The sequence below is a fragment of the Brassica napus genome, chromosome C7 (genome assembly GCF_020379485.1).
Source record: "Brassica napus cultivar Da-Ae chromosome C7, Da-Ae, whole genome shotgun sequence".
NCBI classification, from domain to species: Eukaryota; Viridiplantae; Streptophyta; class Magnoliopsida; order Brassicales; family Brassicaceae; genus Brassica; species Brassica napus.
In genome coordinates this window covers 28,546,121-28,555,442 of record NC_063450.1, presented here as the reverse complement: position 1 = coordinate 28,555,442, position 9,322 = coordinate 28,546,121, and the positions used below count along the sequence as shown (strand labels likewise).

Sequence of the window (9,322 nt, the reverse complement as noted above, 5' to 3'; positions counted from 1 at the left end):
GATGAGTTTGTAAGGACAATGACTACGAAATTTGAAATGAGCATGGTGGGCGAACTAAGCTATTTTCTTGGACTACAAGTCAAGCAGCTAGATGATGGAATCACAGTCTCACAAAGCACGTATGCAAAAAATCTTATTAAGAGATTCGGGATGCAGACGAGTAAGACAGCCAATACTCCGATGAGCACAACTACAAAGGAATCTGTGCTAGATACCAAGCTTGTCCAAAAGAATCGCATATGAATGCTGTCAAACGTGTTATCAAATAAGTGAAAGGTACATTGGATTTCGGTCTTCATTACACCTTTGAAACTAACGTGAATCTTGTTGCTACCCGACCTGATCTGTGTCTAAGCGTTGGTATTTGTGCTAGATACCAAGCTTGTCCAAAGGAATCGCATATGAATTCTGTCAAACGTGTTATCATATATGTGAAAGGTACATTGGATTTCGGTCTTCATTACACCTTTGAAACTAACGTGAATCTTGCAGGATTCTGTGATGCGGACGGGGCAGGATGTCTGGATGACAGACATAGTACATCTTGTTGGGGTCAAAATCGGTCACGACGGAATCAATGTCTGAAAGTCCGTAAAAATCAGCATGAACATTTTTACGAAAAGTAATCTTCGTAAAGAAATCTTTACGAAGAGCCTTGCGGTAAAATCTTGTTCTAATCTCAATCGAACCACTAAATACCGATTGTCTGAAGGCAACAGACAAGTATCCAAATCGGCCACGGACAAGCTCAAGTATGGCCATCGGACCACACACAAGCCAAGCTCGGTTGCTACGTAGCGACCGAGCTCCAGCCAAGCTCGGTCGCTACATAGCGACCGAGCACGTACACGGCTCGATCTCTACGTAGCAACCGAGCTCTAGCCAAGCTCGGTCGCTACGTAGCGACCGAGCTCAAGCCAAGCTTGGTCGCTACGTAGCAACCGAGCATGAACACGGCTCGGTCGCTACGTAGCGACCGAGCTCAAGCCAAGCTCGGTCGCTACGTAGCGACCGAGCACGTACACGGCTCGGTTGCTACGTAGCGACCGAGCTCTAGCCAAGCTCGGTCGCTACGTAATGACCGAGCACGCACACGACTCGTCACACGGCTCGTCACACGGCTCGGTCGCTACGTAGCGACCGAGCTCCAGCCAAGCTCGGTGGCTACGTAGCGGCCGAGCTCCAGCCAAGCTCGGTCGCTACGTAGCGACCGAGCATGCACACGGCTCGGTCGCTACGTAGCGACCGAGCATGCACACGAATCGGTCACTACGTAGAGACAGAGCTCAAGCCAAGCTCGGTCGCTACATAGCGACCAAGCACGTACACGGCTCGGTCGCTATGTAGCGACCGAACTTTCCCAAAACGTCGATACGACACGAATCCATGCATTCTCGTCTACTCTTTAATGCTATCTCCTGTAGGCCAAGGCTAAACCATTCTTTGTTTCTCATCACTCGAAGTCATCAGTCAAACTTTATGATAAAAACCGCGGGAAGTTTGTTTTTATCGAAGAAATCGTAATAAACGTTTCGAGTCAAAGATTGCCCAAAGAGACCTAAAACGCAACTCAAAGTCCACTTACAATTTCTTAACTAAAAACCCATAAGCCTTATGACGGTTTATGCTTGGTTCGTAAGGCAAGATAAATTTCAAGTTTCCGCGGATAAATGTGAAGTTTCAGAATATAATCACGAAGATCCGGAAAATGGGAATATCTCCATTTTTGAGCTATGACGGCTTAAGGGCAGAAGGGGAAATGCGCAAACCGACCTAGGAGTAAGTATACAAGGAGTCCTAGGTGAGAGGCAAAGGGGATTCGCGATAAAGAGCAAAATTAGCACTTAGAGCATTTAGGCAACTTTCCGTTTTTGTTATTTCGAGTTGCGATTCAACTAGGTTCTGCAGTCTTAGGTTATTAGAACTAGGGAACTTGCCAACAGCTCTTGTAGCCAAGGCTCCTACCTTGTTGTAAACGCTCCTACGATTTTTTATTTCTTTTCGTTTTTACTTTCGTGTTCTGATTGCTTGGCGTGTGGTTTTGGCAGATATCAAAGACCTCTGGAAAATTAGGTTTTTCCTAACTTTCCTAATTTAAACGAAAATCGCCAGTGTGAATTTCGGTTCCCACAGTTTGGCGCTAGAAGGAGGGGGGGGGGGTATGGATTACTCTAACTCATAGCCGCAAAACGCTTGATCAAAACAATGTCTGGAAATACGAAAGACAAAATCGCAGTTCGCAATAACGCTGGTAAGACAACTCCAGCCGCCACTGCGCCTATGGCCAACGCTTACACTAACGCCACAGTTCTTGAGAAAATCGAAAACTGATATTCCGTGTTTTTAACGGTTTTAAACTCGTTTTGGACAATTAAATGGTCGGTTTTAATTAATGTTTTGGTCTATTTGATGCGTTTTGGTGTTCTTAAGTGTAATATGCAGGTTACTAGATAGCTTGCAAGAAAAGAACGCATTCGGGATTTATTCAGAAGCAAGATGGACCGAACAATGGAGCGAATGAGAAGTATTGATCGCACAGGACATAGATCGACCGATCCATTGTCTGTGGATCGACCGATCCAGAGCTAAGAAGAAAAGCCGTGTCGCTACGGTTTCATGCACTAGATCGACCGATCCGGTCCATGTGGATCGACTGATCCCACGCTCTACGGGCTCCACACGCACCAACGAGCTTTTCACTCCTTTTTACCCACTCCCCTCAATAATGGACAAAAGAACTCGACTTTTGGGACTCAGAAAAGATCAAGGACGACCAAGAAGGAGATTTACAAGTTCTTGAGAGAGATTTGAGAGTTTTGTAACTTGTTTTGTGTGATTTGTGAAGATTTGTAAAGGAGTTCATCTCAAAACCATTTGGAGAAGATCTTCTGAACCTTTACTCTGTTTTAATACAATCTTATCATGTTTTCTTCATCAAAATCGTGTTGTTCTTGCTTAGTTATGTGTGAGTAGTCATCTAGTTGGGTTTAGGAGTTCTCATAGGGGATTTCTTGATGTTTTGATTCATAAAACGTGTGTAGACTAAGGGATTACGTTTTGGTTCTTCATCTAATGGATTTCTTACTGCTTGAACTGAATTGATCACTTAGTTCATGATATCAGATTGTTTGATGCACCGAAAGTGATTGTTTGAACTTCCGAAAATACTTTAGATGAGCAAAGTGTCCTTAACCCTCGGAAGTTGATGTTATTGCGCTTTGTGAACATATTGAACATGTTCTTAATGCTTGTTTAGAAATTGAAACTCAGCGGAAGTTAGTGTGGAGATTTCTATAACATAGAGAATTAGCGCTACGGAAGTAGGTTAATTCTAATATCGTGTTTGAGTTCTAGACGGTTCTTAATATATCCCTGTGTCTGCCATTAATTGTATCTTGATTAAAAAGAAATCCCTGAGAATTCCCAATGCCCAACGTTTGTTTTAAAATAGTTTTCAAATCGTTTAAATCATCTTTTTACAACTTGTTTATGCTTTGTGACACTAAAGAAAATTAAATAAAAACATCAAAAATATATCTTCGTTCGCTGTAGCTATTAACTTGTCTGCAACTCTACGTGTGATCATCGGTCCCTGTGGATTCGATCCCGCATTACTACTGCGTACTTTACTGTGCACTTGCAGTTAGATAATCGGGTTAAAACTCGACACATCAAGTTTTTGGCGCCGTTGCCGGGGACCATTTGGTCACCCTAGAGTTAATGATCAGTTTAAGACTATAGCATTTTTATTTTGTCTAATGTTTCTGTCTTTCTCTTTCTGTTTGTGTTTTCAGGTGAATGAGCGGATTTCATACTAGAAGCAAAGGATCATCGAATTTAATACCTTTGGAGTTAGAGCTCGGCCGCCTAGAGAGACAAGTGAAAAAGAAAAGACTTGAGTCCGCTGAAGAGGTTGAAATGGCTGAACACCAAGAAGACCAGTTTCAGGACAACCCGCAAAATCCAATTCCTGTAGATGAACGAGAAGGCAACAATGCTGGTGATAATCAGCAGGCTGGTGTAGCTGCAAGACAACAGGCTGGAGACTATGGCATGCCTAGGATGACGCTTGCACATTATGATACACCAGATGCATTCTATGCCGATCGTTCTGGGATTCGCCCACCTCCCATTGAGAGAAGAGACTTTGAGATCAAGACTGGTCTCATTAATTTGGTGGAGAAAAATCCGTTTCATGGAAACCCGTCTGAGGACCCGATGTATCACTTGGAGCATTTTGAGCGAGTCTGTGACACCAGCAGACATAATGGAGTTCCTCAAGGCGCTTTGAAATGCAGGTTGTTCCCGTTTTCCTTAGCTGATAAAGCTATCAGATGGTTAAAGTCCATCCCTCCAGGATCTCTTACTACATGGGAAGAGACAAGAGCTGCTTTTCTACAGCATTTCTTCACCAAGTCAAGGTCCACATATCTGAGAAGCAGAATTGGAAGCTTTCAGCAGCTTGATTCAGAAAGCTTTCATGAGGCTTGGGAGCGTTTCAAGGAGTACACACAGGACTGCCCTCACCATGGTTACACTGATGTGAGCTTGCTGAACATTTTCATAATGGAGTTCATGAAGAGAGTCAAGATGCCATGGACACAGCAAGTAATGGTGATTTCATGACCAAGACTGTTGAAGAAGCTTACACCTTGCTGAACAACCTGTCATCCAGCAAAGCAAACCGCAAGTCAAGGTTTGACACCAGCCAGAAGGGTGTTGGTTATGAATCCAAGAAGATAGATGAGCTGAATGCCAAGATTGAGATGCTTCTCAAGAGAGATCAGAAATCTGTGAAATTTGTGGAGGAGCAAGGCTATCGTTCCTCACAAGAAACTGTTGGTGATGATTCAGATGATATGCAAGCTGATGTGAACTACATTGGTGGTCAAGGAAACTACAACAGAGGCTACAATCAGAACCTTGGATGGAGTCAAAATCAGCAAAATAATCTGTCTTACCGGAGCAACAATGTGGAGAATCCACAACATCAGTCCTACCCTCAGGCAGGAAACAGGCAGAACCAGAATCAGAACCAGAGTGTGTTCAACCAAGGATATCAGAACAGAAATCAATATCAGGGGAACAACTCGGGCAACTCAGGATTTCAGCAAAGGCAGCAGTACAACAACTACCAGAATCAAGGGAATGCCTCTTCGTCACAGTCTTCTCAGGATAACGAAATTAAGAAGATGCTGCAAATGGTGCTAGAAGGTCAGAAGAATAGCACTGCAGAGATAAACACCAAGGTGGATAACATGTATGGAGAGCTTAATGGGAAGTTTGAAGCTTTGAACACCCATTTGAAAGTTTTGGAAAAGCAAGTTGCTCAAACCGCCTCCAGCAGCAGAACAGCACCTGGATTTCTACCAGGGAAGTCAGAGACGAATCCCAAGGAGTTTGTGAATGCTGTAACACTTAGGAGTGGAAAAACGATTGAGGGATCGAATAGAAAAAGATCGACCGATCTCAGGAACAGATCGACCGATCTAAGGGGACGGAGATCGACCGATCCGGTCCATGTGGATCGACCGATCCCGTGTCAACGAAGCCAAATTCCTCTGAACCTGAAGAGGTGTATGTGGCGCCTCCTGCTTATGTTCCTAAGGCTCCATACCCATCCAGACCAAGGCAGAAGATCAAAGAACGTGAGTACGAGAAGCTAAAGAACCTTGTTGGGGAGTTACATGTGAGATTGCCATTCGTTGAAGCGGTGAAGATGGTACCTTCTCTTAAAAGGTACATGAAGGAGATTCTTACCGATAAGATGAGCCTAGAGCGTGGTGTGTTGATGCTCAATGAGGAATGTAGCGCAGTTCTACAAAATGTCATGCCTAAAAAGCGTGAAGATCCCGGAGCATTTGTTCTACCATGCCGCATTGGATCACTTACCTTTGAGAGGAGTCTCTGCGATCTGGGTTCAGGAGTGAGCCTAATGCCTTTCTCTGTCTCTGAGAGGCTAGGCATGACGAACTACAAACCTACAAGGATCTCCTTGGTCCTTGCTGACCGATCAGTGCGAAGACCAGTCGGTGTACTAGAAAACATCCCTGTTGGTGTTGGAAAGGGATATGTGCTTACCGATTTTGTAGTTCTGGAGCTGGAAGAGGAACCTAAAGATCCTCTCATTTTGGGCAGACCGTTTTTAGCTACTGCTGGAGCCATGATTGATGTACAGAATGGGCATATAGACTTACGTCTAGGAGACATGGCGATGAGATACAATGTGGAGAAGGTGCTGAAAAATCCGACTATTGATGGACAGACTTTCTGGGTTGATACATTGACTGAACTGGTGGAGGAAATGGATGAAGAGTTGCACACTGATGATCCTCTACAAGTCGCATTGACCCAAAGGGAGAGTGAGTTCGGGTTCATGAACCAAGAAGTGGTTGGATTTTCTGAGATTTTGGATTCAGCCTCACCGATTGAGAAGCATGTCGCCTATGTCAGCCTTGAAGACTCAGGCACCGATAAAACCGTCAAACCGTCATCCTCCCAACCAGATTGGAGTGAGGAGAATGCTCCAAAGGTGGAACTTAAAGCCCTCCCAGCTGGGCTGAGGTATGCATTCTTGGGACCGAATTCCACATATCCTGTTATTATTTGTGCTAACCTGAATAATGTGGAGACCGCTTTGCTTCTTTCAAAATTGCGAAAGTATAGAAAAGCATTGGGGTACTCTTTGGATGATATTACAGGTATTTCTCCAGATCTTTGCATGCACAAGATTCACTTGGAGGATGAGTCAAAGACGTCCATAGAGCACCAGCGAAGACTGAATCCCAAACTGATGGAAGTTGTGAAAAAGGAGATTCTAAAGCTGTTGAGTGCAGGGGTGATCTACCCAATTTCAGACAGCACTTGGGTGAGCCCGGTTCATGTGGTTCCTAAGAAGGGTGGCATCACTGTCATCACAAATGAGAAGGCTGAGCTGATTCCTACCAGAACAGTCACAGGGCATAGGATGTGCATTGACTACAGGAAGCTAAACTCAGCCACAAGGAAGGACCACTTCCCACTTCCTTTCATTGACCAGATGCTGGAAAGACTAGCCAACCACCCCTACTACTGTTTTCTCGATGGCTACTCCGGGTTCTTTCAGATACCCATTCATCCAGAGGACCAAGAGAAGACAACATTCACCTGTCCATACGGTACTTTTGCCTACAGGAGAATGCCCTTCGGATTGTGCAATGCTCCTGCCACTTTCCAGAGATGCATGATGTCGATCTTTACTGATCTTATTGAGGACATTATGGAGGTTTTTATGGACGATTTCTCAGTCTACGGTTCTTCATTTACCGACTGCCTTGCTAATCTGTGCAAGGTGCTGGAAAGATGTGAGGAGAAGAACTTGGTGCTAAATTGGGAGAAGTGCCATTTCATGGTGAAAGATGGCATTGTTTTGGGTCACAGGATATCAGAGCAGGGTATCGAGGTTGACAAAGCAAAGATTGAAGTTATGACCAGCCTACAGCCTCCTAGGACAGTGAGGGATATTCGGAGTTTTCTGGGACATGCCGGTTTCTACAGGAGGTTTATCAAAGACTTCTCTATGATAGCGAGGCCACTCACCCGTCTGCTGTGCAAAGAAGCGAAGTTTGTTTTTGATGCTGACTGCCTCGCTGCGTTTCAGATTCTCAAGAAGTCTCTAGTCAGTGCTCCCATTGTGCAGCCACCAGATTGGGACTTGCCATTTGAAATAATGTGTGACGCAAGTGATTACGCGATTGGAGCTGTTTTGGGGCAGAGAAAAGACAAGAAACTCCATGTGATCTATTATGCCAGCCGAACGCTTGATGATGCTCAAATCAAGTATGCTACCACTGAGAAGGAGTTGCTGGCAGTAGTTTATGCTTTCGAGAAGTTCAGGTCCTATTTGGTGGGCTCGAAAGTAATTGTGCACACAGATCATGCAGCCTTGAAGTACCTGATGACGAAAAAAGATGCTAAACCGAGACTCTTAAGGTGGATCTTACTGCTACAGGAGTTTGATATTGAGATCAGAGACAAGAGAGGAGCAGAAAATGGAGTGGCAGATCATCTTTCCCGAATGAGAGTGGAAGCTGAAACACCACTGGATGATACATTACCCGAGGAGAATGTCTATGTGATCACCTTGCTGGAGGATGAGTATTTGGATCAGGCTGATTGCTGTGTCATGAGACAAATTCAGGATGATCTCCCATGGTTTGCAGACTTTGCAAACTACCTATGTGCTGGAATTGAACCACCGAACCTGAAGGGGTATGAGAGGAAGAAGTTCATGAGAGATGTGAACCACTACTACTGGGATGATCCCTTCCTCTACAAGAGATGCTCAGATGGTTTATTCAGGAGATGTGTTCTGGAGAATGAGATGCAAGGGATTCTTTTCCACTGCCACAGTTCAGAATACGCAGGCCATTTTGCAACATTCAAGACGGTTTCTAAGGTCCTGCAGGCTGGTTACTGGTGGCCTACACTTTTCAGAGACGCCCATGAGTTTGTCTCAAAGTGTGATGCATGTCAGCGGAAGGGCAACATCAGTAAGAGAAATGAGATGCCCCAAATTTCATCCTTGAAGTTGAAGTTTTTGATGTATGGGGAATTGATTTTATGGGCCCTTTCCCATCTTCTTATGGAAATGAGTACATCCTGGTTGCGGTTGATTATGTCTCCAAGTGGGTGGAAGCAGTAGCCAGCAAGACAAATGACTCTAGTGTTGTCAAGAAAATGTTCAAGACAGTCATTTTTCCAAGATTCGGGATCCCGAGAGTGGTTATTAGTGATGGAGGCTCTCACTTCATCAACAAGACGTTCGATAAACTGCTGAAGAAACATGGAGTAAAGCATAAGGTAGCTACACCTTATCATCCTCAACAAGTGGGCAGGTTGAAATATCGAACCGAGAAATCAAGGGATTTTTGGAGAAGGCTGTAGGCAAAACAAGGAAGACTGGGCTGTGAAGCTTGATGACGCCTTATGGGCGTATAGAACCGCCTACAAGACTCCTTTGGGCACCACTCCTTTTAATCTGGTCTATGGAAAGTCTTGTCACCTACCTGTGGAATTGGAGTACAGTGGTTTTTGGGCAACGAAGTTGATGAACTTCGACATTAAAACCGCTGCAGAAAGGAGGATGGTTCAGTTGAACGAGCTGGACGAGATTCGGTTGAACGCCTATGAGAACACCAAAATCTACAAGGAAAGAACTAAGGCGTGGCATGACAGAAAGATAATCCCGAGAGACTTCGCTGCTGGAGACAAAGTCCTTCTGTTCAACTCTAGACTCAAGCTATTTCTGGAAAGCTTAAGTCTCGTTGGTCCGGACCTTTCA

At 44.6% G+C, this 9,322-nt stretch overlaps 1 non-coding gene across 1 annotated transcript; it reads right to left on the bottom strand.

Annotated features, from left to right (window-relative positions):
• Positions 1–4,428: 4,428 nt before the first annotated feature.
• Positions 4,429–4,535, bottom strand: LOC125590874. The gene has a single exon (XR_007326876.1). It is a non-coding gene; the product is annotated as a small nucleolar RNA R71 (small nucleolar RNA).
• Positions 4,536–9,322: the final 4,787 nt, after the last annotated feature.